Raw genomic sequence first — 16,382 nt, 5'->3', positions numbered from 1 at the left:
TTGTTGTTGTTGTTTAGTCATTTAGTGACTAAACTAAGGTGAAATGGCCAAGTATTGGAGCCTCAGCTTCACGATCTGTCCTTCCAGTGAGCACTCAGGGCTGATTTCCTTAAGAATTGAGAGGTTCGATCTTCTTGCAGTCCATGGGACTCTCAAGAGTCTCCTCCAGCACCAGAATTCAAAAGAACCAATTCTTCAGCGATCAGCCTTCTTTATGGTCCAGCTCTCACTTCCATACATCACTACTGGGAAAACCATAAAATAGAAAAAGCCAAAAACATAGAAAAGACAACCATTAACATGTAACAAAACACTAATAGAATCAAACTAATATTAAAAAGATCCATTAAAACCACAGACAAAAACATCACAGCACCTACCTTTTCCTCAGAAACAGTCAGTTCCCAAGGGTCTGTTGGAATAGGAAGGTCTTCCCTTGTCAGTGGAAGGACAACAAGGAGGGAGCCAGTCTGGCTTCTCTAGGGAGGGAGTTCCAAAGTCTGGGAGCAGCCACAGAGAAGGCGCTCTCCTATGACCCCACCAAGCTTGCCTGTGAGGATGGCAGGACTGAGAGAAGGACCCCCCCCCTTAGAAGATTTCAGGGCCCAGGCAGGTTCATATGAGGGAATATGGTCCTTCAGATAGCCTGGACCTAAGTTGTATAGGGACTACAACTCCTGCCACTGGCTGTGGCTGATGGAAGAAGTGTGTGTATTACTGACCATGGAACCTCCTTCCACAGAATTCTCTGGCAATGTGGATGTTTCATAGGTGCTCTCCTGGGATGTTCCAGACTCCTTCTGTCACGGGGAAGGGTTATGAATCTTGAGCCATTGGATGTGCACAAATTCTAGTATTAGGAGAGAGGGAGAAAAAACTGCTCCCTGTCCATTTTCTCTGCACTGTGCACATTTCAACAGTCAGATGAGTCAGATTCTGTACATAGGACGATAGGCATCCTGTTAATTCCTTGCAGCAAGATGTACTGGGCTGTCCCTGATCTCCCTCTGTCTAATAGCAGGGCCGGCCCTCTTCATGATTCCAAATGTTCACCTGGAACCATGTGAAATTCCAGTCCCTTTTTCAAATGTGTGCAGTCAGAAGGAGGCCAGTGCAGGCTGTGTGTGTGTGTGTGTGTGTGTGTGTGTGTGAGACTCATGTGATTGGTTTCCCATTAAACGTATCCCTGTTGTTGCTGCTGCTGCTGCTGTTTAAGTATCTCTCCTTGTGTTTCTCGCTGTGTCCTGGAGCACCCAACCAGATGGAAAAACACCATTTTAGGTGACCTTGATGTGCCCGAATTGCAACTTGGAGCCTTTGGGTTTGAAGGCCGGGAGGCGTCCTGAGTTGCATAGCGGCCCAGGGAGACCAATGTGCTACCCGTATGACATTCCGAGTTGCACAAAAGCATCCTTAACGACCGCAAGCGATTCTGCTGTGCTTAGGCCTGCAATGATTTAAGCTCAGCGGGTGTCTGCCCACACATTGTGCAGTATCATCAAACAAAGGCCAATTTCATAGCAGCCTAAGTGTGCCGTGCAGTTTTACCCCCTTGCCCTCTAATTGGCTGTCTGCGGGGGGTGGTTCCATATCGTTAGCCAGCCAATGGAACAGGATGTCTGTGGATGTCGATGAAACATGCACGCCTATTAACCTATGGAGGAGCTGCTATCAGTGCGGCTCGGAGGTTATGACAGACAGGCAGGTACAAAGAGGCATAGCCTATCAGGGACCTCCGTACAGCACAGGTGGACTTTTGCTGGAGCTTATCTGTCACCCTTTCACTATTCCTAGTAGTATTTCTTACCCCTAGCTTGCTGGATTGAAAGTATATAAAGGTTTCTCCGAGAAGATTCAAGACCTCTGGTACTCTCATATGAGGAACATAGGGTGCTGCCTTATACTGAGCCAGGCTAATGGTCCATCTAGCTCAGTATTGTCTACACAGACTGGCAGTTCCTGTCCAGGGTCCTGCCTGGAGATGACAGGGATTGAACCTGGGACCTTCTGCATGCAAAGCAGTTGCTCTACCCACTGAGCTACAACTAGGGACAAAGGAAGCTGCTTTCATGCTGAGTCAGGCCTATTGATCCATCTAGCTCAGCATTTTCTATGCTGACTGGGAGAAGCTCTTTCCAGGGATTCCAGGCAGGAAGTCTCTCCCAGCTCTATTTGGGGATTGATCCTGAGACCTTCTGCATGCAAAGCAGATGCTGTACCCACAGAGCTACATTTTTCCAGGTTGCTCTGTGCAACATGAACTTGGGCACCCTGGTAGTGGTTCCTAGTGTGACTAGCAAGTCCAAAGCAAAAGCATGATTAGGGAATATTCACGGGGTTACCAGAGAAAGGATGACCTCCCTTCCTGTTTTACTGCTGCTTCAGTTGTCTCAACAAGGGGTCATCAGCTGAGCCAAGGTAAGTTCCAATTATATACTCCCCACCCCCAATAGTAACTGCAGCTGCAGCGGTGTGTGTGTGTGTGTGTGTTTGTGTGTCCCTTTCTTTTCCTTTGCAGTTCATCAAAGAGGTTCTGCAGCTATGCCTCTGGGGAAGAAGTGCTGGAAAGACGAAATATTTTTTCCCCCTCTTTGCAAAAAGATCAGATGTGGAGAGAGAAGAGAAGTAAGGAACTTGGCTCCCTTTAAGGTATTTAATGATGGCCACAAACCTGGATGGCATAATAATAATAATAATAATAATAATAATAATAATAATAATAATACACCGCCCGTCAGGCTAGGTTTCCCCAGCCACTCTGGGTGGCTCCCAACAGAGCACTAAAAACAGAATAAAACTTCAGGCATTAAAACCTTCCCTAAACAGGGCTGCCTTCAGGTGTCTTCTAAATGTCAGATAGTTGTTTATTTCCTTGACATCTGATGGGAGAGTGTTCCACAGGGTGGGTGCCACTACTGAGAAGGCCCTCTGCCTGGTTCCCTGAAACTTGGCTTCTTGCAGTGAGGGAACTGCCAGAAGGCCCTTGGAGCTGGACCTCAGTGTCCAGGCGGAACGATGGGGGTGGAGACTCTCCTTCAGCATATAAAGATGGCATAAGGTAAAGGTAAAGGGACCCCTGACCATTAGGTCCAGTCGTGACCGACTCTGGGGTTGCGGCGCTCATCTCGCTTTATTGGCCGAGGGAGCCGGCGTACAGCTTCTAGGTCATGTGGCCAGTATGACTAAGCCGCTTCTGGCAAACCAGAGCAGCGCACGGAAACGCCATTTACCATCCCGCCAGAGCAGTACACCTATTTATCTACTTGTACTTTGACGTGCTTTCGAACTGCTAGGTTGGCAGGAGCAGGGACCGAGCAACAGGAGCTCAACCCGTCGCAGGGATTTGAACCGCTAACCTTCTGATTGGCATGTCCTAGGCTCTGTGGTTTAACCCACAGCGCCACCCACGTCCGCAATAAATAAATGAGCAAAAATAAACAACACTGATTCACTGGATGCTAAGGCCTCCGCAGTCGAGTTTCCACAAACTTTCCTGAGCCTTCCCCAAAGCAAAAGTCAGCCCTGTCTCTTTAAGCTGCCTGTTCTCGGCTGCGCATGGTGAGGCAAGCTGACCCCATGGCTAGCGTGCCAGTCCCGGCTCCCTGGCTCCCGCCGGAAAGCCACCCGAGGGCATGGCGTTCCATAGCTTCTTTATTTGGTTCTGTCTCGTAATTACACAACTGTTCCTGCCACGCAGCATTAAGCAAGGCGGGGGGGGGAGGGGGGAGTGTTGCGAGCGAGCAAGCGAGCAAAGAGTGTATGTGTGTGTGTGTGTGTGTGTGCCTGTGAGCGCGCCCGGTTGCTTTCTCCTCTGAGAATGCCTTCTGTCGCTATATAAACAAATACACAGCACCCAGTCTAGCCTTGCAACAGAGCTATGCCTTGAAGGTAAACAAACAGCAGACACCCCTGCTGGAACCTGGCAGGCACCGGCTGGCAAGGAGCCTTAACTGCTTTGCCGCCGATTTGCCGGAGGAGTTCAAGCCAGGCTCACAGGTCCAAGGCTCGAGGCCTGGGGTGAAGCCACTGCTCTTCTACAGACTTCCCAAGCGACCTTGGGTGACCTGTTCTGTCCCTGTAACATGGCTTTCTATCTATATCTTTCTTTCTTTCTTTCTATCTATATTCATATAGTTAAAGCTATGGTTTTCCCAGTAGTGATGTATGGAAGTGAGAGCTGGACCATAAAGTAGGCTGATCGCCGAAGAATTGATGCTTTTGAATTCTGGTGCTGGAGGAGACTCTTGAGAGTCCCATGGACTGCAAGAAGATCAGTCCATGGGAGAAGAGAAGACTCCCTGGAAAAGACCCTGATGTTGGGCAAGATGGAGGGCACAAGGAGAAGGGGATGACAGAGGACGAGATGGTTGGACAGTGTTCTCGAAGCTACGAACATGAGTTTGACCAAACTGTGGGAGGCAGCGGAAGACAGGAGCGCCTGGCGTGCTCTGGTCCATGGAGTCACGAAGAGTCGGACACAACTAAACGACTAAACAACAACAAAAAATGTATATCTGCAATGTTTTATTTATTTTCCATACCAAAAAACATATTCCAGAAGTAATATTGCTTGCTCTTGGCCACGTCTTCGCACAGTTCTGGAGCAGAATCCCTGGTCTGCAGTTGATCAGAGGAAGACTTTGCCTTGCAAACTTGCCCACCGAGCTCAGGCCCTGCAAAGCTTTGCTCTCTGCTCTTGCAGGGAAGTGTCGGCCAGCGCTGGAGGAGGAAAAAACTGAAACCCGTAGCAGAGTCCCCCCCCCCTCAAAAAATAGACCAGAGGTAATTGGACTTCATCCAGCAGAGCTTTACTTTCTACTGAAAGCAAATGAGCATAAATGGTCACAAATCCAGTACAGTGGTACCTCCTGTTACATACGCTTCAGGTTACAGACTCTGCTAACCCAGAAATATTACCTCGGGTTAAGAACTTTGCTTCAGGATGAGAACAGAAATTGTGCTCTGGCAGCGCAGTGGCAGCGGGAGGCCCCATTAGCTAAAGTGGTGCTTCAGGTTAAGAACAGTTTCAGGTTAAGAACGGACCTCCGGAATGAATTAAGTTCTTAACCTGAGGTACTACTGTACATTCAGGATTGGCACAGTCCATAAAAAAACTCAATTGCAGCACTTACAATAAAACCTGCACTTAAAAGAACTTATAATAAAACTTAAACCTTAACACTAAGCATACAGAACATCAGACCAGTGGCGTAGCGTGGGTTGTCAGCACCCGGGGCAAGGCAAGTAATTTGCGCCCCCTAACCCGTGGATTTGCGCCCCCTAACCCTAACCCCCAGATGTTGCGCCCGGTGCGGCCGGCCCCCCCCTGCACCCCCCACGCTATGCCACTGCATCAGACTAGAACAAAGAGGCAGAAAACAGAAAGTGAGACCCAGGTTCCTCCTGGTCTTACTACTATGGTCAGTATGGCCTTGACAGAAAGAACAACAAACCAGTTTAAACCAGCTGGCTAGCAAAGCCTCTGATCTAGCAAGCTCAGCTTTTGCAAGGCTTCTGTCAGTTGCTATGGTTCAAGGAAACCTTGGGCCAGAGAGGTCAGATTTCCAAATGGAGAGGGGAGATATCAGTCTGAAAAAGTGAGAGTCATGCAGCTCTCGTTTGTGCCCAGGGGGGCTGTGCAGGATTCTGTCCCTGTGTTAATTCATGGGAGGGGTGAATTTGGATTTCTTACCTCGTGGAACAGGAGTGGGGATGCTGTGGCCTTCCAGATGTTGCCAAATTGCAACTCCCATCATGTCAATGGCTAGCTAGGGATGATGGAAGTTGAAGTCCACCAATGCCTGGAGGACCACAGTTTTCTCATCCCTGGGTCCAAAGGTCTTGACCTTGCCCAGTTGGCTTGAAGTTATGGGCCAGAGAACAGCTTGAAGTTATGGGCCAGAGAAAGGGGAAATAAAGGCCATCTGAGAAAAGAGAAGAAGTGTGGGGATGGGGAGGCATTCTATCTTCCTGTGAAAAGATAGATTGGATTTGGGTTCCCACCTTATTTTATTGTAATGACAAATTCAACATAAACACAGTATTAATAATAATCACAAGCTTTCAATACAACTTTCTTACTGTTTTGACCTAATACCTAAACTTATACATTAGCAATTCATTTTAAATACAATATTTCATCCCAATGTCATTAAATATACCATATCCTATCTCAATATATACATTCCTCATCCTTCAAGACTCCATTAGCTTCACCCAATTAAGATTCCCTAAAACTGCTGTTCTTATAATAGTTTGGAAATGTATTAAAATAATTCTTCTTGCAGACTCCTTGGTTTTGTATTTATTTCCCATCTTTCCGTCCAAGGGGGGGTGTACGTGGTCTTCCCCCTCCCCACTTTATCCTCAAAACAGACCGGCAAGGTAACTTAGGCTAGCCCAACCCAGCGCCTTGCCAGACGGGCATTTAATTGTTGTGGATCTTGTGCAACACGTCCTTTGATGCAATAATAGTGTGTTGGTGGTGGATTCCTTCTGCATTATCAGTTGTTCTGCAAGGCTTCCCCAGTGCTACCACATTCTTGCTGTCTGGACAGACTATAATGCAGCAAATGTGGAACAAAAACAAAACAGAGCACCTGTGATATAGAAAGTTACGGGATTTCAGCAAGAGGTTGTGAGATATGCAGCGACTGGAAATGAAGACCAGAGTATAAGGACATAGGAAGAGCCCTGCAGGATCAGGCCAATGGCCTGTCTACTCCAATATCCTGCTTTCGCAGTGGCCAACCTGATGTCTCTTCTGGGAGACCCTCAAGCAACACCTGGCCACAAGAGCCCCCTCCCCTCCTGCGGTTTCCAGCAACTGCCATTCGGAATAGCAGACCATCACAAACCTTCCAAGTGTCCCTATTTTCCAGGGACAGACCTGGATTTACAGAAGCCGTCCCGGTTTCTGATTTGATCCCAGAATGTCTTGCTTTTCCTTAGGATGTCCCTATTTTCTTCGGCCCCTTCATGGATCACTGCCTTGTCATGGCGAAGGGGCTTGAATAACTCCAAGAAACGATGAGCTATGCTGTGCAGGGCCACCCAAGATGGACAGGTCATAGCCAAGAGTTTAAACTAAATGTGATCCACCTGGAGGAAGAACTGGCAAACCACTCCAGTATTTTGCCAAGAAAACTCCATGGACATCAGTACTTTCAGAACCAGACAGAGGGCCTTCTTGGTAGTGATGCCCGCCCTGTGGAATGCCAGATGTCAAGGAAATAAGCAGCTATCTTATTTGTAAAAGACATCTGAAGGCAGCCCTGTTTAGGGAAGCTTTTAATATTTAATGCTGTATTGTTTTTAACACTCGATTGGGAGCCGCCCAGGGTGGCTGGGGAAACTCAGCCAGATGGGCGGGGTATAAATAATAAATTATTATTATTATTATTATTATTATTATTATTATTATTATTACTACTACTACTACTACTACTACTACTACTACTACTACTACTACAATTTCTGTGTTACGCGCTGCTCGGTTTTATTTGTGAGACCCTGTTGCGTTTTGTTTCTAATCGGGGTTTTTTTAAGGAAATGGCACGGGATGATGTAGTAGCGCCGTCATTTTCTTTCTTTCTTTCTTTTGGCAAACCCACTTAGAGCTGATGATGATGGATTGAAAACAACAAGACCCGTTTATAAATAAATGATACGTCTTGAGATAATGGGGGGGGGGGAGGGTGGCTATCGTGGAGAAAACCCACCACCACCACCAAGCAGAAAACTTCTGATATTTACCTGCCTCCTTCTAATGCCGGCTACCGTGGAAAGTTTGGAACAGTTCCATTCGTTTAAATATAGGAAGTGTTGCCAAGGGATCCACAGAATGGAAAAATCTGGGCCATAGCAGAGACAGCTTTGCCAGTCGGCACCTGGTGGGGGTGAAGTCACAGAGAGAGAGACAGAGAGAGAGACCGGCTGTCAGTTCAACATACATAATTTCCACTGATCCTGACAGACAGCTCTGTTCCTTCCCGTCTCTTCAGAGCGAATCCAGAAATAGGCCAGCCAAGATGGAATGGGTCCTTCCCCCCCCCTTCCTTTTCCTAATTTTGGCCCGAAGTCCTCCTGTTTCTTACTTAAAGCACAAGTCTCTCCCGCTGATGGTTTGGCTAAGGGAGCAGAGAGCTCGCTGTCTCTGCTTCCCCTTAAGGAAGTGTACTGCCCCCTGCTGGAAGTGGAGTGGAGCTGCAATAGTCAGTTGCCAGGTGCTGAAATGCAGTTGACTCTGGGGTGGAGCTGAAGCTTGCAGGAGGGAAATGTTTGGGATCTGCACGACAAACGGAAGATTTTTCATTTTAACATTAACTTTCGTGCCAAGATGTGTAGTAGACATTGCAACATGGGAAAGCAAAATAAGAAGAAGTCCATATGTTTAAAGAAATGACCATCGTACAAGAAAGAGGTTCATAATAAAATTTGCAAATAATAATAATAATAATAATAATAATAATAATAATAATAATAGTTCACCTATGCTAAAATGGCTTGAACAGTTTACAGCTATGAAATCAATCCATTGGGGCATTAAACATCCGGATGGCGCTGTGGGTTAAACCACAGAACCTAGGACTTGCTGATCAGAAGGTCAGCGGTTCGAATCCCCACGACAGGGTGAGCTCCCGTTGCTCGGTCCCTGCTCCTGCCAACCTAGCAGTTCAAAAGCACAAAGTGCAAGTAGATAAATAGGTACTGCTCCAGTGGGAAGGTAAACAGTGTTTCCGTGCGCTGCTCTGGTTCGCCAGAAGAGGCTTAGTCATGCTGGCCACATGACCCAGAAGCTGTACGCCGGCTCCCTTGGCCAATAAAGCGAGATGGGCGCCGCAACCCCAGAGTCGGTCACAACTGGACCTAATAGTCAGGGGTCCCTTTACCTTTACCTAATCAAAATATACGATAAAGCTAACAATTAAAAAGCATTACTAAGAGTTCAGCTTAGGGAATGTGTGTCTGAACAGGCGTGTTTGCAGGAGCCGGCGGGATGCCAATACTGATAGGGCCTCCTGTATTTCAGCAGGGATGGCACTGGTGTCGCCAGTGGAGAAGCCTGCCAGTGTATTATCACATTGCTGAAGGTTTCTCACACCATGCTGTTGCAGCCAAAAAGCACTGGAAGGGTTTCAAAATCGAGCTTCTATTTAGCCTTCTGTGTTTCAACTCTCATGCGTACAAAGTTAATTATCCTTACCCATGTAACCTATGACCTGGTCCTGTGTGCATGCCTCCTCCAATTTCAGTCGGACTTACTCCCATGGAAGTGTGTAAAGAATCACAGTCTTTGTTGGGTTTGCTCCTTTTCCATCAGAAACGAGTGGTTTTTTTTGGAGAGAAATGAACACATACTTGATGGAAGCACCTCAATGCATTTTGCATAAGGTTAGGAGTTATGAACACATAAAAAAAGAGACTGGGAACCATATATGTTATATCTACAGAAACAATGTAAAGAAATGGACTCATAAGCGGGATTTGAGTAAACACTTACAATTAACAGAATAAATATAGAAGATGATGTTAAAATGATAAGAGTATAAAACTACATAATTTAAAGAATTTAATATTAGGGTATAATAAAAGCAAGCAGGAGAAGTTAATATTTAATAAACCAGAAGAGGAGATTGAGGGAAGTTGTGGGGGGACGATGACCTGGGAATTGCATTTTTTGTTATTTGATATGATGCTATTATGGTAAAACTGTAAAACTCAATAAAAAATTTTTTAAAAAAAGAAGTTATGAACACAAGAGCATAAGGAAGCTGCCTTACACTAAATCAGACCAGGGGTCAACCTACCCCAGTATTTCCAACACAGACTGGCAGCAGCTCTCCAGGATATCAGGCAGTGAGTAGTTCCAGTCCTATCTGGAAATGTTGGGGATTGAACCCACAACTTTCTGAATGCAACGCTGATACTTTCCTATTGCCCTTCCCTACTCATCTTTTTCTTGCCTTGACTCAGATTGTGTATAGTTTGTAGGGAAACAAACAGATGTATTAAATTATCCCGTAAGTGCAAGAAACTAATAACCTTTTGTAAGCTACCTTGGGAAGGTCCTGCCCCCGAAAGAGGCATATAGGTTTTTTTTTAGAAAAGCATTTTTTAAAATGGGATTTATATATCACTTAGTCATCGGAACGCCTAAGCAGCTTACATGAAATATAAAATACAGTGGTACCTCAGGTTACATACATACGCTTCAGGTTACACACTCCACTAACCCAGAAATAGTGCATCAAGTTAAGAACTTTGCTTCAGGATGAGAACAGAAATTGTGCTCCGGTGGCACGGCGGCAGCGGGAGGCCCCATTGGCTAAAGTTGTGCTTCAGGTTAAGAACAGTTTCAGGTTAAGAACAGACCTCCGGAAAGAATTAAGTACTTAACCTGAGGTACCACTGTATACCTTAAGAATAATGATAAAAATTGGATCATAGAATCATAAAGTATTTTTGTTTCTAAGCAGAAACGACTATTCATGTATGTGACGACAGCAGCGAGGATATTACTGGCCCAGAGATGGAAAGAAGACAAAGTTCCTACCAGAGAGGATTGGCTAATGAAGATGATGGACTATGCCAAAATGGCGAAAGTGACCAGGGAAGTCAGAAACCAGGAAGAGAAGAATTTTAAGAAGGAATGGGAAAAATTGATAATGAAGAGAACACTGTAAACAACTAAAAACGTTGGCAGGATTTGAGTCATGCTTGTAATGTACGAAAAACTATGGAAAAATGTATTATTATTCTTTTAACAAATTAGAGAAAATAAGATAAGCAGATGAAAAAAAGATTGACAATGGTAACTGTGATGAATATAGGGGTTGCTCGTGTGTAAGTTGCCGCCACTCCTGGCTAAGTTGGCTTGTTAAACCTTTTCTGTCTGGACAGCCCTTCACTTCGTGGCTGCCTCAGTCGCTAGCAGAATCCATCAGTGGGCGTTTCTTAAACCTTTTCCAGCATAAAAGCTGTTTGACGCCAAGTCTCCTCCTACTCTCCCTGCGCGGAAGTCTTCTGCGCAGGGAGGGTGTGGGTAGCAGAGGACCTGTGCTCTCCCCACTGGTGTCCAGCGAAGAGTCCTGGAGCCCTCTCGCCGATTCCCCCATCTGCCCCCCTTTATCCCTGGTGTTGCGCTGATTTCCTTCGCCCGCTGATGAGCTACCTCTCTCCCTGCTGGGTCCCTCTCCAGTATCACTTGAGAGCCTTCCCTCTGCCTCTGGCTCACATGTCAGTTCCCTGACAGTAACCATGTAAGGGTGGAGGGAAATCAAGGGATTCAGAGAATCCTAAATGAGGAGGTGAATGATGTGTTTGAATTGAAATTTGTTATGTAAAACTTCATAAAAATATATTGTTTTAAAAAAATTGAATCACAAATTAGCCCAGGGATCTTCTACTCCAACCTCATTGTGGTGCAGGAATCACAGCTAAAGAATCCCTGGCAGATCTCTGCTTAAGATCCTCCAGAACCTTCCAAGGTAGTCCATTCTACTGTTGAACAGCTCTTCACAGATGTTAAAAAACAAGTTAGCTTTCTCAACCCCTCCCCCCAAAGAAAAGCAACTGGTTTCAAAATATATGTTATAAAATAAAACTACATATTAAAATGCATGTCCAAGCTGCATATTCAAGTGGGTTTGCTTAAACGGAAAAGATTTCAGCAGGTGTACAAAACTGTACATCATTGGTTCCTATGAGCAGGGAGCTCCAAAATGAATTTAAATGTAAGTACAGTGGTACCTCGGGTTACATATGCTTCAGGTTACAGATGCTTCAGGTTACAGACTCCACTAACCCTGAAATATTGCTTCAGGTTAAGAACTTTGCTTCAGGATGAGAACAGAAATTGTGCTCCGGCTGCGCGGTAGCAGCAGGAGGCCCCATTAACTAAAGTGGTGCTTCAGGTTAAGAACAGTTTCAGGTTAAGAACAGACCTCCGGAACAAATTAAGTACTTAACCTGAGGTACCACTGTATTTAGAAGGAATGATCACCAGATCTCTCAAAAATAGCTTGGCTACCTCACTGCTGTAGAACGAATCCTTTCTTTGCTGACATCCGTAGGACAAGTAAGTGCAGAAATTATTGGAGCTTGATTAGTTAGTTGATTGCTTCCTCGCTTACGTAGTTTGCAACGCTGAAGAGCCATACAGATTTCCTCGGAGTCAGCTTAGAAGGAATGACCAGTAAGAGACCTGATCTGAGTCTGCTATTGAGTGGCACTTATGGTTGGTGTGCCTGCAGCTTGGGTTTCGCAGGAAAAACATCCAGACCTTACTGTGAGTTGATTAATTACCAGGGATCAGCAAACTTTTTCAGCAGGGGGCTGGTCCACCGTCCCTCAGACCTTGTGGGGGGCCGGACTATATTTTGAAGGGGGGGGGGGAATGAACGAAATCCTATGCCCCACAAATAACCCAGAGATGCATTTTAAATAAAAACACACATTCTACTCATGTAAAAACACACTGATTCCTGGACTGTCCATGGGCCAGATTTAGAAGGCGATTGGGCCGGATCCAGTCCCCTGGCCTTAGTTTGCCTACCCATGAATTAAGCCAATGTAGGAACATTAAGAAAAAGAGCCTGCTGGATCCCATCTGGTCCATAGACAGTAGGATAGGAAGGTGCCACGTCCCACCCTTGGCCCAAGGGTTGGAAAAATCTGTTCATTTCAGTTCTCCATATTCCTCATTTTTCAATGTTTCTCCACATTTCTGCAGCAAATTTACTGTTCTTATTTTATTCCTCGTGGGTAATAATCAGAATTTCACTGCGAATTTCTCCCAATAAGACAGGCTTTTATACACCATTTTAACCAGCAGACTCATTTTTGCAAAGCTATTTCCTCCATAATAATGCCTGTTTGCATGTTATTCCTCCCCCCCCCCAAGCAGGTGTGTTTTGGTGCACATGACCTGGCAGGACAGCTGCATTGCAATATTCGGAGAAGGGCGAATTTTGGCGGATTACCAAATAGGCAGAGTAGGCAGATTACCAAATCTGCCTACTCTGCCTATTTTGGCAGATTACCAAATAGGCAGAGTAGGCACTGGCCTAGGGGGCCCCGTGCCTTTTAGGGGCCCCACAAAAGCAGATCAAAATAATATTGATTTGACCTTGAAAGAAAATTACAATCAAGCTTTCTTAGCTCAATGTTATGCCACTTGAGCACGCGCACGAGGACCTCCCTGAGGTTTCTTTTTCTTTTTTGAAAATACCTTTTATTTGATTTTACAAGTATAAAATTATAACAGCCTCAAATACATACTCAAATCTGGAGATTTCTATGAATCTCCAGACTTCCCACCATCCCCTCCATGGGTCTTATTGTCATCATTTTCAACTGCATATTATTTCATGATCCATATTTTAGGTCTATCCATATTACCCAAAGTCTGTGTCATATTACAAGTGTTGTTAAGATCCTGCTAATGTTTTCATTTGTTTACAATGGTCTCTTAAAAAAGTTATCAAGAGATAACTGCCTAGGGGTCTCCACGGGGTTTGATCTGACACTGGCTAAATTTACCTTTATTATTATTATTATTATATTCAATTTATACACTGCCCTATACCTGGAGGTCTCAGGGCAGTTCACAAACAAGACCACAACATATAAAATCAAACCAAAAGCAATAACCCAATAACCCCCCCCCCAAAGAACCACATTCTAAAAGGGTGTTGGATGTAAATCAGATCAACCAAAAGCATGGTTAAAAAGGAACGCTTTTGCCTGGCTCCTAAAGGTGTATAATGAAGGCACCAGGCGAACTTCCCTGGGGAGAGCATTCCACACACAGGGAGCCACTGCAGAAAAGGCCCCTTCTCATGTTGCCACCCTCTGGACCTCTCGAGGAGGAGGCACACAAAGGAGGGCCTCAGAAGATGATCTCAGGGTTCGGGTAGGTTCATATGAAAAGAGGCAGTCCTTGAGATATTGCAATCCTGAGCCTTTTAAGGCTTTATAGGTCAAAACCAGCACTTTGAATTGGGCCTGGAAACTAATTGGTAGCCAGTGCAGCTGGACCAGGATCAGTGTAATATGCTCAAACCGTCTTGCTCTAGTGAGCAACCTGGCTGCTGAATTCTGCACTAGCTGAATTCTGCAACAAAGCGTCTTCAGAGGCAGCCCTACGTATAACGCATTGCAGTAATCCGACCTTGAAGTTACCTTTAAATGTGAACTGTATCAAATCTCTCCCCCGCCCCCGTCCATCTAGCTCCATACTGTCTACACTGACCTGCAGGTGCTTCCGTGTTCCACGCAGCGGACATCCTTAGTCCTACCTGAGCATGCTGGGGGCTGAGGCTGGAGAGGAGCAGATGTTCTGCCACTGAGCTAAACTTTTCTTGGATGTGAAAAGTTCTCCCTTCTGCTGCCCCCCACCACCGACTAAGCTGCAAGGAAATGCTTTGGGGGCTCAAATCTTGATCCCTTTCTGCCTCTGGAATTACGCCTAGGACTTCTGGCCGGCTCAAATCTATCGGCCTGCCATTCGCGCTCCTTGCACCTATCGAGAGCATGGCCTTATCTGCGAGTCGTGGGCATGATGAGAAGCCGGTCTCCCTCCCTGCCTGCCTTAACCCTCTTAGTGGTAATCCTGCCTTTAATGCTGCTTTGAACAACTGTGCCGCCGAGTCGGCCGAAGCTGACCCTTCAGCCTGCGCGCTTCTGCCCATTCGGGGGACTCTCCGACTCCCGGCGAGATAACAGGAGCCCGGCAAATCCTCCCTGGGCAGCTAACGGGATTGTCACACTTAAGGAAGTTGAGCCAGAAAGCAAACTTTGGAGAGCGGTTCCCGGGCGCAGGATTTAGCTCAGTCGTGGAACGGCGGTAGGGGTGGGGGGAACCCAACCACGCTGTTTTCCTTCGCTTGGTTGTCCTGGATTCGTGTCATGCTACAGGATGGACACAGATGGATCAATTCACTCCAGCAGCTTTGGGGAAATGAGGAAAGGTCTTAGGTTTGTGAATCTGGGCTTGCTACAAAGTGCTTAAAAGACTAGTGGTTGCCAGGCATGCGAAGGCCCTGGAAGACTCTGCACAAACAGAGGGAGATACAGTGGTACCTCGGGTTACAGATGCTTCAGGTTACAGACGCTTCAGGTAACAGACTCCGCTAACCCAGAAATAGTACCTCGGGTTAAGAACTTTGCTTCAGGATGAAAACAGAAATCATGCTCCGGCGGCGCGGCAGCAGCAGCAGGAGGCCCCATTAGCTAAAGTGGTGCTTCAGGTTAAGAACAGTTTCAGGTTAAGAATGGACCTCCGGAACGAATTACATTCTTAACCCGAGGTACCACTGTATCTGGAAGGCACACCAAGTTGCAGAGGCATGTCGGTCTGTCTCTCGTTAATGAAGTAGACTCCTACCAATGAAATCCTGGGTTCGAGAAGGCTGGAGCTTCCTGCCCCAAGACTGGCAGGAAACCTGAGCTGGGAAGGGTGGCGCTGTGGTCTAAACCACTGAGCCTCTTGGGCTTGCCGATCAGAAGGTTCGAATCCCCATGATGGGGTGAGCTCCTGTTGTTCTGTCCCAGCTCCTGCCAACCTAGCAGTTCGAAAGCACGCCAGTGCAAGTAGATAAATAGGTACTGCGGTGGCGGGAAGGTAAATGACGTTTCCATGCGCTCTGGTTTCCGCCAGTGTGTTTCTGTTGTGCCAGAAGCGGTTTAGTCATGCTGGCCACTAGACCCAGAAAGCTGTCTGTGGACAAATGCCTGCTCCCTCGGCCTGAAAGAGAAATGAGCGCCACAACTCCATAGTCACCTTTGACTGGACTTAACTGTCCAGGGGTCCTTTAACTTTACCTTTTTTATAGCTCAATGGTAGATAATCTGCCTTGGGTGCAGAAGGTAGGGTTGCCCTATTTCAATAAGTGAAAATCCGGACACAAAACCTGTTGAGGTTTTCTGTTCTTCTCCAAAGTTTTTGAGCTATTTTGAGCTTCAAACATGGGCGGCCATGGGCCCAGGTTTTCCTGGACATTTTTACTGATTTATGAAAGTTCCTCTCGGATGAATTTCCAATGGACGAATCTCAGATATGTCTGGGAAATCCTGTATGTATGGCAGCCCTACAGAAGGTCCCAGATAGGGCTGTCAGAAGTCCTGGAGAGACACTGCCAGTTTGTGTAGAGCACACTGAGCTAGACCAGTGTTTCCCAAGCTTGACCCTCCAGCTGTTTTTGGACTACAACTCCCATCATCCCTAGCTAGCAGGACCAGTGGTCAGGGATGATGGGAACTGTAGTCCAAAACCAGCAGGAGACCCAACTTTGGGAAACGGTGAGCTAGGTGGAACAATGGTTTGAGTCAGCATAAGGTAGCTCCTTATGTTCCTCTGCCTTTTTAAAAAATATATAATT

Source organism: Podarcis liolepis (genome assembly GCF_965112155.1).
Source record: "Podarcis liolepis genome assembly, chromosome: 15".
Taxonomy (NCBI): Eukaryota; Metazoa; Chordata; class Lepidosauria; order Squamata; family Lacertidae; genus Podarcis; species Podarcis liolepis.
This window is presented reverse-complemented; position numbering follows the sequence as displayed.